The following is a 17,161-nucleotide window of genomic DNA, read 5'->3' as shown; positions in this document are numbered from 1 at the left end:
CCATACCAACTTCCGACCTGTGGAAGTGTATGATTATAAATTTGTATTTTTTAAACCACTAATTTTGTGGTAATTTGTTACAGCAGCAATAGGAAACTAATCCTTAATCCAGAGAAGATTAAGTCCAAATATTTTCTTAACAATTCTGAAAGGAAATCTAGCAACATAAATGTGTTGAGATACCATGGCATCTGACTTAATTTTCTATCAGCGTTATGGCAGTAACAGGGAAGGCAGTTTGAGGAGTCGATGAGTAAATGATGTTTTCAGGTTTGATCCCAATGTTTGCTCTGAATCCCATCAACAAGGATGCACAGAGGCTTCATTACCAAGTGTACTCTTTCCTTATGTCCTTCTGGAGCTGGGTAAAACTTTCCTTATTTTTGTGTCTATTTAACCCTGCTGAGCCAAATCTAAGTAGTATTTCTTAAATAGCGTCAGCAGCAATTTTGCCTTTGGGAAATAATTCTTTGAAGCTATGGTTTGCTTCTAACAGCATTTCTGCAGAAGAGAGGACATCAATGCTTAAATTTTACCACTTTTGAGTAGAGTTGAGAGGGCTCATAGCCCCAGCCCCTAAAATATCAATGTGAGGTAAAATTCTAGCGAGGGCATGAATTATGGGGAAATGAAAGGTCTGCTTCATCATGTGGTTTCAAAAGTAAACCTTGCAGGGTTTCTGTAGTTGGTTATGGGCTTACCAGAAAGACCTCATCTGTTATTTTATAATGCAACTGCTATGTCATGAGTGGTACCATAGACATTACTTTGTAGGCATTTTGTTTATTTCTGGAAGTAGAAGCAGCAGGAAAAACAGTTTAGCCCTTTAGAGAATTAAGGCTTGAAGTGGAAAATTCAGTTCAGTCCTTAGTGACAAGCTTCCTTTAAAAGCTGTTTGAAGATGAAGCTCCCACTTAAAAATAAACAACTTAGAATCTTCTCCTACCACTGATTGACTTTCCACGGCGAACTTCAACTGCACACAATCTCTGGAGGATAATAAAACCAACTTCTGGGATGCAAGTAGTCGTTTCTTCTTTGGAAAGTCTGAATGTTGATCGGCCGCGCTTCTCCCATGAGTGATGCTCAGGATGAGTGATAAGGAAAGGAGCATCATGATGACTGCTTCCCTGCAATGACAGAACATGGTGTGTCTGGGCTTTGGGATTTCTTATCACACTTGCTGAAGCACAGTAATCAGGTCTCAGGATGAAATAAAGACACACCATTTCTTTGTGCTGTGATAAGATAGCAAGTCAGAAAGTAATGATTATTTAATATAGTGTTTTATAATAAATAGAGCATCACAGAATCAGTAGGGAACTCAGAAGTTTTTAAGTTCAACCCATAATGCAAAGCAGAAAGCTCTTTAGAGTATTTGCCAAAGATAAGACTGAACCTCACAGTGATGGAGGCTTGTCACATTTCACAAAGCTGGTATTTGTTAGAAATCAAGTCCTCATGCTAACCTGAATCTGGATCTTTTCAAACTTTCCCTAGTGGTTCTTTGGTCTATGGCCATAACACAATTACAGTCCTGTCTCCAGTAGAATTCTCAAACCCTGGAGGGTTCTTAAAAATAATGTTGTTCAAACCTATCATTTTACAGGTAAGAAAACCAAAGCCAAAGAAGGTCAGTGTCTTGCTTACAGTCCCAAAGATAGTTGGTGGCTGTCAGCAACCCAAGTTCTTCGACTGCCTGAGTTTTTTCCACTACACTCTGTCCAGGAAAGGGATCCCAGTGAAGGCACTGTTAATGTTAGCACATGGTGTCATCACCCAACCTGGGTTGCTATCAGTGTTGGGAGGAAAAATGAATTAGGGAGTGAAAAAATCCTGGATTCTAATCATGGCCTTGGAATTTACTGTTTAATCTTGGATACTTTCTTGAACTTTCTTATTCTCAAATTTCTTAATTATGAATTAAAGCAAATTACCCTGAGGATGTTATGAGGTCATAGTGTTATAAAGTACTAATTCATTGCTTCAAATAGAGTAAACATGAATATGTTTTATGACTCTCGTTTGTTAATTTTTTCAACAAGTACTTTTTGAGTGCCCTCTAGGTTCTGGGCACTGACAGAGATGTTGGGCATGTTGAAATGAATCAAAACACAATCAATCCCTGCCTTTGTGTGAAGAGAGCTAATGAGGAAATATACAGACACATTTAATTCATATTAATGTTTAAAAAAATACAGCAAGATTTAACAAGAAGAGTAACAAGGTGTTTTTTTCTACAGGCAGGTCAGGTAAGGCATCTCTGAGGAAGTGAAACTTTAAGAGACACCTGAACAAAGTCAAATTATGAACCATGTAAACCCATGTTGTAGGATGTCCCAAGAGGAGGAGCCATCAAGGACAAAGGTCTTGAGACATATGCTTTACTTGAAGTGTTGTGAGGGGGAGGAGGTAGGAAGTCATTGTGTCTAGGAGCCAAGGAGCACTGAGGAATGGTTAGAGATTAGGACAGAGACACAGGGGCTAGGTCACATAGGACCCTCATGGACTGTCAGAAAAATTTTAGGTTTTGGTCTAGATATGGTGGGTGATTCTGAGCACGAATGTGATATCATATAGCTTAAATTTTAAAAGAGTAGTTCTCAACCCTGCATGCACACTGGAATTTAAGGATATTTTTAAAAATACCTGTGCTTACTGCCAGAGACTTGTGGCCAAAGATTCAGATTTAAATGGTCTGGGGTGAGGCTAACCATCCGTGCATTGTAGAACCCTTCAAGGGATGCTAATAGGTGTCCAAGATATGAAAGCTTTCTTATAAGAGGGTATCAGTAGTTAATAGGATAGGAAATATATATGATGAGTCAATGAGTTAGACTGCGTGTTGAGATAAGTGCTTCTCCAATGCTTTATGGAAGTCACATGATCCGATATCCCTTAATGATGAATGAGACTGGAGAGCTTTCACATCTTGGTCAAGAGTCAGGAAAATCTTGACAAAGAAAAGGAAATTTCTCACTCCCTGCTGGCCCTGTGCATTCCTTCTGAGTTGTAATAAGGAAAAAAATAAAGAGGATCAGAAAACTAGGAAGTCAAAATGTATAAGAACTGGTTTCTAGAAGTTGGCTTTGTAAAAGCATTTTAACTACAAAGAACTTCTTTGTGCTCTAGTGTGACTGTTGAAGATTCTTTTCTTTTTTTTAATTTTATTTTTTATTTTTTATTTTTCAAAATCTACATCCAAATTAGTTAGCATATAGTGCAACAATGATTTCAGGAGTAGATTCCTTAGTGCCCCTTACCCCTTTAGCCCATCCCCCCTCCCACAACCCCTCCAGTAACCCTCAGTTTGTTCTCCATATTTATGAGTCTCTTCTGTTTTGTCCCCCTCCCTGTTTTTATATTATTTTTGTTTCCCTTCCTTATGTTCATCTGTTTTGTCTCTTCAAGTCCTCATATGAGTGAAGTCATAGGATTTTTGTCTTTCTCTAACTAATTTCACTTAGCATAATACCCTCCAGTTCCATCCACGTAGTTGCAAATGGCGAGATTTCATTCTTTTTGATTGCCAAGTAATACTCCATTGTGTGTGTGTATATATATATATATACCACTTCTTCTTTATCCATTCATCCATCAAGAGACATTTGGGCTCTTTCCATACTTTGGCTATTGTTGATAGTGTTGCTATAAATGTGGTGGTGCATATGTCCCTTCAAAACAGCACACCTGTATCCCGTGGATAAATGCCTAGTAGTGCAATTGCTGGGTTGTAGGGTGGTTCTATTTTTAGTTTTTTGAGGAACCTCCATACTGTTTTCCAGAGTGGCTGCACCAGCTTGCATTCACACCAACAATGCAAAAGAGATCCTCTTTCTCCACATCCTCACCAATATCTCTTGTTGCCTGAGTTGTTAATGTTAGCCATTCTGACAGGTGTAAGGTGGTATCTCATTGTGGTTTTGATTTCTATTTCCCTAATGATGAGTGTTGTGGAGCATTTTTTCATGTGTCGGTTGGCCATCTGGATGTCTTCTTTGGAGAAGTGTCTATTCATGTCTTTTGCCCATTTCTTCACTGGATTATTTGTTTTTTGGGTGTTGAGTTTGATAAGTTCTTTATAGATTTTGGATACTAACCCTTTATCTGATATTTCATTTGCAAATATCTTCTCCCATTCTGTCAGTTGCCTTTTAGTTTTGCTGATTGTTTCCTTTGCTGTGCAGCTTTTTATTTTGATGAGGTCCCCATAGTTCATTTTTGCTTTTGTTTCCCTTGCCTCCAGAGATGTGTTGAGTAAGAAGTTGCTGTGGCTGAGCTCAAAGAGGTTTTTGCCTGCTTTCTCCTCGAGGATTTTGATGGCTTCCTGTCTTACATTGAGGTCTTTCATCCATTTTGAGTTTATTTTTGTGTATGGTGTAAGAAAGTGGTCCAGGTTCATTTTTCTGCATGTCACTGTCCAGTTTTCCCAGCACCACTTGCTGAAGAGACTGTCTTTTTTCTATTGGATATTCTTTCCTGCTTTGTCAAAGATTAGTTGCCCATACGTTTGTGGGTCCATTTCTGGGTTCTCTATTCTATTCCATTGATCTGAGTGTCTGGTCTTGTGCCAGTACCATACTGCCTTGATGATTACAGCTAAGTAGGGTAGCTTGAAGCCTGGGATTGTGATGCCTCCTGCTTTGGTTTTCTTTTTCAAGATTGCTTTGCCTATCCGGGGTCTTTTCTGGTTCCATACAAATTTTAGGGGTTGATGAGGATTCTTAATTTGAGTTATATGTTGGATGTTAGTTGATCAATGATTATGACTTCCAGTTTCTTGAATAGTTGTGATAAAACTTGTATAAGTATAATTTAGCCTTGTTTTAGATAGTCTGCATTCTTTCAAGCATTACATAGCTCATCATAAAAACCACAGGGCTTCAACAATTTAAAATGATCTAGTCAAAAGTTTTGTGGTTGTTCACTGATTCTCAACTGGGGCAGTTTTACTCCTCATGGGCCATTTGGCAATATCTACAGACATTTTTGGTTTTACAACTAGGGTGAGGATACTACTAACATCTAGTAATCTAATCTCTATGATTAGAGATGGCCCAAAATGTGAGAAGTGACAAGGTTGAGAAACCCTACTTCATGGTCATTATCCCCTAACTTGGGAAAGAGGAAAATCTAATTCTACATTTCCTGCCACTTAGTTGTATAATATTATGCAAAAAGTTTGACCTCTCTAAAATCAGGGCATGGAGGTATTTCCTAAAATAAGGTATTGATTAGTATTAATACAATGCAGCAAGTTATCAGTGCCTATTATGTACCTGTTACTGTAATGAGCCGAAACATTGGTAAGTTCCTTCCCTTTTAGGAAAGTAATGATCCAGGAGGGTTTATATGTCACCTATAGACATGATCATGCTGTGTAACAAGCCATTTCAAATTTCACTCACTGAAAACACCATCATAATTCTCATTCATGAATTTTAGATTGGCTGGGGTTCAACAGATATCACCATGACTTATCTCTTCGTCATCCTTTGTAGACTAATAAGTTATCCAGAGTATGATCCTCTTATGATGGTGGAAAAAAGCACAGAGGGGAGAGTAGAAACATTCACTACCTATAAAGACCTGAGCTCAAAGCTATACCATTACCTCTTTCAATGACCATTCTTTTGGCTAAAGTATGTCATAAAACTCAAACCAAAATCACAGACATGGTGAAATATATTCTACCTCTAGTGGGAAAAATTGAAAAATCACAAGTCAAAGGATATGAGCATAAGGAAAGGTGGGGATTAGGAACAATGATGCTATCCATACAGAGAGACCTTCAGATTCAAATGTGCAGTAGATTTAAGGCCATAGCATTGTCTGTGCATCCCTTAAGATTTTTCATTTATTAAGTTAAATTAAAAAATGTTGGATTTCATTTAACTTCATTTAAGTTAATTTTAAGAAAAATTTCTAATTTCCATCTAAAACTTGGAGTTAAACTTTGCAACTATTTCCTTTGGTAGAAATAACTTCCAGCCAGTTTTCTGTCCCCAGTGTTATTTGGTCTATGGTCTTCCTTCCACAATGAACCTTGCTACAGAAAGGGGTAGAGCTTGATTGTTGGAAAATATAATTTATGATACTCTGGCAGTGGAAGGAAAAGGAACAGATGGCTAGCATCATCAGTACCATACAGTGTATCACTGAGTGATATGTATGATGTTCTTCCTCCTCAGTGGGTGATGGCTTCCTCCCAGTTACTGCTCCTTGAATTTGAGCTCCAGTAGACCGTATATTTCATAAATGGTTCCAAAAAGTGCTTTGAAGAATCCTATAATACTATGATCATGAGTTAAATGCTTTACAAACTTTACCTCTGTGCCTAATGACAACACCAAAGCCAGGTATTCACATAGAATTTTAAAATACGTATTGTGTAAATGTGTGTGTTTATAAATGCATAGAATATGCCCAAAAAGGAACTCATGAATTAATTAACTATTGTACCAGTGAAAAGTATTGAGTGGCTATGGGACAGTTGAGGGAAGTAGAATTTATTTCATAAGTATACTTTCTTACCTCATATATTTTGTATCATGAACATATGTTACCTATTCAAAATATTTCACTAAAAGGAAGGAGGGCACTGGTATCCACATTTTACAATTGGGGGAACTAGGTAAGTTACATTTGTATTGAGAGCCTCAACTCTGGTGGAACTGGGATTTGAATAAAAGTGTCTGTAACTCTAAAAACTTAATTTTTATCCTGCTGTAAAGTTCTCAAAGTTCTCTGGAAATGTATAGCATTGCATATGTTTGACTTACTGTTCAGGAGACTTTCCTGCATTTTCATCAATAATGTGCCCATTAGTGTAGTGATTAAGTTTCTGCTTGCCAGGAGTTCTGTTTGACAGGCTCTACAAAACCCATTAAGCAGAGTAGATTATCATGATCTCCAATCTATCTGAGTGTGGAGTCATCAAGGCATGAATCTTACCACAGCATATGAAGTCATCCACTAGGAGATGCTGAGAAGTCTAGTTTGCCAACTCATGCATTTTTATCCTCTTCTTATTAAAACAACTAGTAATAGTATTGCCCACCAATATTGATCACCTGTGTCTTCTGGGATGAGTACTTCCCAGAACAACGCTTCTCAGCCCAGCCAACCTCTGTAGACCTTTTTTTTTTTTTTCTGACAATAGGAGATGAAAATCCAAGAATTCAAAAGTAAAATGTCACTATAGGAGAAAGCTACCCAAAGCTCATAAACTGCTTTTGCACCAGAAATCCATGCATTTTGTTTGCCCAGGCACACATTAGGAGGTAAAGAATGATTGTGAAATAAACTAAATTTAAGAGAAGGGTAGTGATTTGGGCACCCGGGGGGCTCAGTCGGTGGAGTGTCCAACTTCGGCTCAGGTCATGATCTCGTGGTTTGTGGGTTTGAGTCCCACGTCAGGCTCTGTGCTAATAGCTCAGAGCCTGGACCTGCTCCGGATTCTGTCTCCCTCTCTCCCTCTGCCCCTCCCCTGCTTGTGCTCTGTCTCTCTGTCTCTCAAAAATAAATAAATGTAAAAACAAAATTTAAAGAAAAAAAAGAGAAGGGTAGTGATTTATCCTTCTGAGAACATTTGCACTGTTATTGATCAAGCATTTATAAAGCCAGTTATCATTAATAGTTGCTGACTGTTTTCTAGAGGAACGGCTACCAACTCTTGGAGTTCTCTTTTGGATGCCACATTGATTTGGGGCATTTTGTTGCTGTTTGCTTTAATTTGTTTTTATGGAGAAGAAAGCATGATACTATGAAAAAATCCATAGATGGGGGATTAAGGCCCTGGGATTTAAGTCCTTATTCTCCATTCAGACTGCTGTATGACCCTCATCAAATAAATCTCTTTTCTGTAGACCTCAGTTTCTTAGGTCTAAGAAGAGTCAGGCAATATTTTCTATAAGGCTTTTTCTTTCCCAAGTACGATAGTCTCATGATTTTTTCCCCAGGATATGGTAACTAAAGAGCTCATATACAACAAAATTGAGAGTCAGACACTTAACCAATTGAGCCACCCAGACGCACCAGAGTGCATGTTTTTCTCTCTTGTTTTCAATTTGTGCCAGGTAGTAAAGAAAAGAAACCCACCCCACAGTTCTACCACTTTGCTAGGTTAACTGTTTGCATTATCCCATGGGTTTTGGGTTTGGTTGGGCTAGGAATTTAATTCACTGTAATACTTTGGAGGAGAATAAATTTTTGTTCAGGGCTTCTACATACCTCTGTCAATCACTGTATAGGCATCTAGTTTGTTGTAAGGACAATCTGTTTTGTGTTAAAATGTGAGCCTGTCTCTGGCTGTGCCACTTATAAGATCATGGTAGAGATAGAATAACAGCTTTCAAAAGTTTTTAACTTAGATCCTCAATAAGAAGTACATAATGATGTATGAATACACACTGCTGCCATAAACACACTGCTGAAATATCTGTAAAAACAATTATTATCTTTATTGCATGCAATACAATCTGTTATTTTTAATTCTATTTTATTTCCTTTTAAAATTCACATAACTCATGACCTACTAAACTGATTTCACAGCCCTCTAATGGGTCTTGACCTGCTGTTTTCAGAAGCAGTCACAGCCAATCTACCATTTAGTCAGGATGCCCTAGGGATCCAAAAACCTCTTGGCTCAGCTTTCAGCAAAGAAATAAATAGTATCCATTAAATAATGTGCACTGGATTGAATATGGTACAGTGCAGAACTTCTTAAATAGTAGCGTCATCCTCACATGCACACATAAGCAGTATCAAAACCCTGGAGGATCTTATTAGGGTTGTCATTCTGTTCTATGATACATGTTTTCAAGTTTTGTCTTGATGGAAGAATTTCATATTATGTGACAACAGGTAACTTTGCCATCCCGGAAGAGCTTTGTTACTTAAGTGGCTTGAGGCACAATAGGCATGCTGTCTCATGTCCCTGTTATGGCAGCTGCAGGTAGAAACACATATAGCATTGGTTCAGAAGAGAAAAGTCCTGAAGCTCTTACAATCTAGCTGGGATGCAAATGGGTGTCAGTACCCAATGGTGACACAAAGCAGCTGGAATAAGGTCTTGAGTGCATTCCTTTTGTCAGGCATGCTTATCAACTTGAAGTTTTCATTTGGCTTCTAGAAATCAGCCATCTCTTGATATTTCTCTTGAGCCTGAAATCTTTACTGTTTCAGTACATGGGAATTAGTCTCATGCCTCTGAGGTCAAGTTTTCAAAGACTGAAGAAATCTCTTTGGACAGGTTGATGTTTTCAAAAATGAAGTAGAGAATCAAGGATAAGTATAGTGATTCTCAAACTATAGAAGTGCAGCGATTTATGAAAAGATGCTTGACATCTTTAGTCACTAGAGAAATGTAAACAACATTACAATGGAAAACCACTTCAGACCCACTAAGATAGCTAGAGTCAAAAAGTCAGATAATAAGTATTGATGAGGATATGCGGAAATCAAAACCCAAACAGGGAGAATATAAATTGCCCCTTTGGAAAGCAGTCTGTCAGTTTCCCAAATGATTAAACATAGAGTTATTCTATGACCCAATAATTCCATTCTTAGATATTTACACAGGAAAAATGAAAATAAATGTCCATACACACAAAAACACCTTTTACAGCAATGCTCATAGCAACTTTATTAGTAATAGCCAAAAGTTAGAAGCAGCCCAGATGTCCATCAACTAATGAATGGGTGAACAAAATGTGGTCCATCCATATAATGTATGTTATTCAACCTTAAAAAGGAATACATTCTGATACATGTTATAAAACGAATGAACTTCCAGAACATTATGCTAAGTGAAAGAAGCCAGATACAAAAGACCACATATTGTGTTGTTCCATTTATATAAAATAGGCAAATTGACAGAGACAGGAAGTAGATCAGCAGTTGGGAAGTAGGGGTAGAGGGAACAGTGAGTGACTGAATTGGTATAGGTTTTCTTTTGGGAATGATAAAAATGTTCTAAAATTGAATACTGGTAGTGGTTGCACACCCTGTAAATATAATAAAACCACTAAACATTACACTTTATGATACAAAAATTATACTTCAAAGTTGCTTTTAAAATTTGCATCTTTTATTAGTAAAACTGAGCATATTTATCTATATATATTAGACATTTATTTATTGTTTTGATGTTTATTTTTAAGAGAGACAGAGTGTGAGTGGGAGAGGGGCAGAGAGAGAGGGAGACACAGCATCCGAAACAGGCTCCAGGCTCTGAACTGTCAGCACAGAGCCCTACGTGGGGCTCAAATTCATGGACTATGAGATCGTGACCTGAGCCGAAGTCGGATGCTTAACTGACTGAGCCACCCAGGCACCCCTATGTATATTAGACATTTAGATTTTTTAAGGTATTTTAGTTCTGTTACTTTCCATTGCCCGTTTCTTTTCTAAGAAATACTAAATCTTATTTATTATTGTGATAAAATATTAATAACATAAAATTTACCATTTTAATCATTTTTAAGTGTTTAGTTCTATGGCATTAAGTACATTTACATTGTTGTGCAATGATCAGCACTGTCTCCAAAGCTTTTGAACTTTCCAAACTAAAACTCCATACCTATTAAGTAATAACTCCCCATTCCCTGCTCTCCCAGTCCCTGACAACCACCATTTTACTTTCTGTATTTATTAATTTGATGACTGTAGGTACCTTATATAAATGCAATTATATAGTATTATTCCTTTTGTGATTGGCTTATTTTACTTAGCATAATGTCTCCAAGATTCATTTTGGTGGTAGCTTTTAGCAGAGTTTTATTCCCTTTCTAAGGCTGAATAACATTCCATTGCATGTATATACTACCTTTGTCTATTCTTTCATGAGTTAATAGACACTTGATTGCTTCTATCTTTTGGCTATTATGAATAATGCTGCTATGAATGTGGGTATATACATAACTGTTTGGGACACTGATTTCATTTTTTTTAGGTATATACCCAGAAATCAAATTGCTAGATATCATGATAATTTGGTAATAATACCTTTTTTGAGGAACTGCTATCTGTTTTCCATAGAAAACATTTTACATTCCCAGTAGCACAATACAAGAAAGAATTTTAATTCTTTACATCCTTACCAACATTTTTTATTTATTTTTCCATAATAACCATCCTAATGAGTATGAGGCGATATCCCATAATTTTGATTTACATTCCCATAACAAGTAGTGTGATGTTGACCATCTTTTTGTGTGCATATTGGTGATTTGTTTATCTTTATTTGAGAAGTGTATATTCAAGAGATTTTCCCATTTTTCAGTTCAGTTATGAGGTGAAAAAGTTCTAGAGATTATTGCATGACAATGTGGATATTTGCAACCCCATAAAAATTTATACTTAAAACTGCTTAAGTTGTAGATTATATGACATGAGTATTTTATCATAATTTTTTTAAAAAGGAATAATAAAAATTATTAAAGTAGAAGATACCACAAGGGAATGAAGTAGGGAACAAAGAGAATACAAATAGCAATATGGTAGGTTTAAACTCAACCATATCAGTAATAACATTAAATGTAACTGGACTACATAACCTGAGGCAAAGATTTTCAGACTGAATAAAAAAGCATGATCCACCTGTATGCTACCTATAGGAAGTACACTTTAAATACAAAAATATATATAAATATATGAGAAGTAAAAGGAAGGAAAAAGACATACCTACAATAAAATACCATAAAAAGGAAAATATTAAAGATTGGAACATAGATACATGAAATAGAAAAGAAAAAATTCAAAATGAAAAAAAAAAAATATATACCACTCAGTAAAACAGAACTGGAGTGGGTATGTTAATAGAAGGTAAACTTGATTTAAGACCAAAGTGGCTCAGTTGGTTAAGCACCCAACTTTTGGTTTTGACTCAGGTCAGGATTTCCTAGTTTGTGAGTTTAAGTCCCACATCAGGCTTCATGCTGACAGTGTAGAGCCTGCTTGGTATTCTCTCTTTGCCTCTCTCTCTGCCCCTCCCCCACTCATGCACACTCATTCTCTATCTTCCTCTCTCTCAAAATAAATAAATAAATAAACTTAAAGAATGTTAGAAGGGACAAAATGGAGCATATCATAATGATAAAGATGATTGTTATGTTGTGAAGACATAGCAATCTCAGATATTCATCTAAAAACAGAGCTTCAAAATACATGAATCAAGTATTCATGAAAAGAGCTGCAAGAAAAACAGACAAGTTTATAGAACATAGAACAAGTCTCAATTAATTTAAAAAGGATTTTGTGAACACAGTGGAAATACATTAGACCTAAATAAGAAAAATAACTCTGGAAGAACCCTGAATATTCTAAAATTGGATAACATTTATAAATACCACATTGGTCAAAGAAAAAATCAAATGGAAAATTACAAATTATTTTGAACTAAATAAGAAAAAACAATATATCAGAATAGTTGGGATGTGGCTACAGAATTGCTTAGAAGAAAATTTATAGCACTAAAATATCCATATTAGATTTTTAAAAATGGCCCTAAATTAATGAGTCTTACTTCTATTAGAAAGAATTTACAAAAAAGAGTAAATCAAACCCAGTATAAAGAGAAGAGAAATAATAAAGATCAGAACATAAATAAATGATCAAGAAAACAGAAAAAAAGTTCAAAAGAATCAATGTAACCAAAAACTAATTATTTGAGATAAATGAAATGGATAAACTTAGGGCTAGGTTGGTAAATTGTAAAAGAGAGGACAAGACTTAACATTATCAGGAGTGAGAGAAGTGATGTTGCTGGAGATCCTTGAAGATATTAAAAAGGATATTAGGGAAATATTAATAACTTTATCATAATATATTCTTTAAGTAAGATAAAATGGTCAAATTTTGAAGGACACAAAGTACCAAAGCTCACACAGAAATAAATGACCTATATATTCCTATATCTGTTAAATAATTAGAATTTATTCTTTGAACACAGTGTAAGTTTCTAGCCAACATGACTTATCTGATAAATTCTGCGAAAGAAAGAAGAAATATACTGCATCATACTAAAAAAAATTTTTTGAGTATAATTGACACACAATATTACATTAATTTCACATGTACAACATAGTGATTTGACAAGTTTATATATTATGCTATGTTCACCACAAGTGTAGCTACCTTCTGTCCCCATAAATCGCTATTAGAATATCATTGACTATATTTCTTATGCTGTGCCTCTTATTCCCATGACTTAATAATTCAATAACTGGAAGCTTGTATCTCTCCATCACCTTCCCCCATTTAAAATGCAAAAAATATATAGTTAATCATACACAAACTTTTCAATAATGAATAGGAAGAAATACCTTGTTACTCATATGATGAACAGTAATACCTCAACCAGACAAAAACATTATAAGAAAACTGAATAACAACTTACTTTATGAATATAACTGCAAAAATTCTAAACAAAACAGTTCCAAAGCGAATCAACAACAAGTTTTGGGGCACATCCTTTTGTTTCTCTTGGATAAATTCTTACTTGTATTTTGTGGGTCGTATTGTAGGTGTATATTCAATTTAAGAAACTTCCAAACAAAATGGATTAGTTTCAAAATAACCATGCTGAGTAAAATAAGTCAGAGAAAAAATAAATATATATATGGTATGATTCCATTTATATAAATTTCTAGAAAATCCAAACTGATGCATAGTGAACACAAGCATATTGGAGGATATAAAAAAGAGTGAGAGATTACAAAGAGGTACAATTTTTTTTATATGCTATCTCATTTGTGGTAGTGATTTGACATGTGTAGATATATGTCAAAATGTATCAATTGCACATTTTAAATATGTGCAATTTACTTTAATTCAGTTATATCTCAATAAAGTGTTAAAATGCAGTGGATAAAATGTTTGCTTTCACAAAAGCAATACAAGTCATTAAATATCTAAAGCAAATATAGCAGTAAATGTACAATCCAAAAAATTACAAAGGACATAGAAAGATTTAAATTAATTAAAAAATATGGCATGCTTCTTCATATGAATACTCATTATTTTTTAAATTTAAATTCTCTGATTCAATGTATAAATTCAAAGCAGTCATATTCAAACTTTTCTCTTTTTTCATTGGTTTTGGAGAGCTTGACAAATTGATCTTAAAGTACATCTGGAAAAGCAAATTTCAAATTTTACCTGAGAAAGTTTTAAAAGAGAAGAATACTAAAGGGAAGGAATGCCTTCTCACTTATGAAAACATATTTCACTCTACAACAAAAAAAATCTTTAAAAACATAATTCACTCTAGAGTGATCAAAACAATATGGCATGGAAATAGAAATTGAAGAGAGGCCCATATAAATAGGAGAATTCAGTATGCCATATTTAAGATGAATTTTTAAATAAATGGCTATTTTGTTGTTTTTGTTGTTTTGCAGAATAATGCCCAATTCTTTTTCAAACTGGTTATACCAATTTGTATGCACCAGAAATACTACATAAGTGCTCTGGTTAATGCTCACCCATACAAAAACATGATCTGTTATTGTGGTTGTAATTTTCATTTCTGAGATTACTAATCAGGTTGGGCATCTTTTATTGGTTGTTTAGATTTCCTTCCTATGAATTGTCTCTTAAAGCTTTTCCTCAATTTTTTGGTTATTCTTCCTTGTGTAGATTATAAGAATTCTCTATATTTTTATTTTTATATTGATTAATCCTTTGCTTTTTATAAGCATTAAAAACTATCATCTTCCAGTGTGTAATTCTCATTTTACTTTCTTTACATTGATTTTGATGATCAGAACTCAGAAGTTTTGATAGATAAATGTATTTTGTTAATCTTTTCCTTTGAAGTTTGCACTTTTGTGTTTTGTTAAACAAATTCCTACCTTTCTGAAGGTCATAAAGATACTGTCCATTCTCTTTATCTCTGAGACTTTTTTTTTTAGATTCCACACATAAAAGCAAAAACACAATATTTGTCTTTCTCTGTTATTTCACATAGCATAATGCCCTTGAGATCCATCCATGTTGTCACAAATGGCAAGATTTCATTCTTTTTTATGGCTAAATATTTCACTTTGTGTATGTGTGTCTGTGTGTGTATACAACTTTATATATACAAATAAATGAGTGTGTATGTATCTCACCTCCTCTTTATCCATTCTTACATAAATGGACACTTAGGAGGTTGTTTGCATATATTGGCTATTGTGAATAATGAATTTGGGTATGCATAGATATTTTTGAGTTAGTGTTTTTATTTTCTTTGGGAAAACAGTAGTGAAACTTCTGGATTGGATGGTATTTCTATTTTTAATTTTCTTTTTTTTTTTTGATTTTTTTTAACGTTTATTTATTTTTGAGATAGGGAGAGACAGAGCATGAACGGGGGAGGGCCAGAGAGAGAGGGACACACAGTATCTGAAGCAGGCTCCAGGCTCTGAGCAGTCAGCACAGAGCCCAACGCGGGGCTCGAACTCCCGGACCGCGAGATCGTGACCTGAGCCGAAGTCGGACGCTTAACCGACTGAGCCACCCAGGCGCCCCACTATTTTTAATTTTCTAGAGGAAACTTCATACTGTTTCCCAATGTGGTTGCACCAATTTACATTCCACCAGCAGTGCACAAAGGTTCCCTTTTCTCCACGTCTTTGTCAACACTTGGATAGTTTGAAATGGTTATTTGGAGCAGTTAGTTCTGGGTATGGAATTGGGAGTATGGAGTTTCAAGGGCCTTTAGTTTTCACTTAACAACTTTCAATACTGTTTGGAATTTTATAATAAATACAGATTATTTAAAAAACTTATAAATATATGCACCCACATAGACATATTAGCAGATGTTAAGAAGGGTAATGTGAACCTGTACATACTGCCACCTGAAGATTTTCAAGGTACATTATTGAGTGACAGAGGCAAGTTACAGAATTGTGAATAAAATTCAATCCAATGTATGAAAGAAGAATTTATGTGTGCATGTATACACATGTGCATAGTATTATAATTTAATCTATTTAAACACATATAAAAAAAACTCTAGGGGACAGGTGTAGAAATCCTTTGGGGAAAGTGACAAATTTTTCTTTGTTGGATTATTTGAAGTTTTCACGTTGATTATATTTTACTTTCCTAAGTTAAAACTTTGAATTGAGAAAAAAAATCAGTGGAGAAAGTGTATGACTCATGACTGGATTTGGGGATGTTAGTCTGCATTTAGAAAAGCAAGCTTAATTACTACCTCACACCATACAGAATGCTAAATTCCTCTTGGAATATTCGTTGAGTACTTATGCTCTGCCACACACTCTGTCAGGAATTTTCTATTACTCATTAACTCTCACAACTAAAGAAAGTGCATGGTTGTACATTCCATTTTATGAGACATGTGAAAGGTTACTTACAGCAGAGGTGAGCTTTATATGCACGTGCTGCTATCTCTTCCTCCTTGCCTACCTACATGTTGGATTGCATCTTTCTTAAACATGTAAGAAAAGTGTAAAGCAGTTTTGGATGAAATGTAATGCATCCTGCTGATTTTTTAAAAAATGACCTAGGAGGAAAAATTTAAACTTCCTTAGAAAAGAGAGAAATAATATTCATACTGTTTTTTCGTATTGTCGCTTCACTGTTGGAGTGCAATGTATTTCAAATACTCTGGGATTCAGTGACAGAAGATTCTGATTATCATAATCTCTAAGTGGGAGATCTAAATTTGACTCTGACATTGAAGCTTCAATCATGGTGTTATGACATGAAATCAAAATGCAAGTTCATGCAGTGTTCTGCACATAATCCTGTAATTGTATCTTGTAGGCTCTTCTAAACTATGATTGTTTTCTCATGTGGTGACTGCCCTAGCCAGCATACCTAATTCATTTTCTTTTTTTATTATAAAAGTAACGTGTGTCCATAGTTAGGTGTTTTGATAAGTATGGTTATTATCAACTTCCAAAGTAGAAGGATTTACTTTTTAATATTTCTCCCACTAGTTAAAAATATGGGATGGCAGGGCCATGCCTACTCATCATAACTTCCACACTTAGATATAAGAGTAATTTTTCAATAAATATTTTAAATAGATAAATTAAATGACACTTTTGCTTTGTTTTCTACCCTGGATATATACCAATCATAACACACTCTAGGAAATAGTTGAATTAAACCTGTAATATCTTTTTTTATCTCGAAGGTA

The sequence above is a fragment of the Panthera leo genome, chromosome A2, assembly GCF_018350215.1.
Source record: "Panthera leo isolate Ple1 chromosome A2, P.leo_Ple1_pat1.1, whole genome shotgun sequence".
In the NCBI taxonomy this organism is placed as follows: Eukaryota; Metazoa; Chordata; class Mammalia; order Carnivora; family Felidae; genus Panthera; species Panthera leo.
This window is presented reverse-complemented; position numbering follows the sequence as displayed.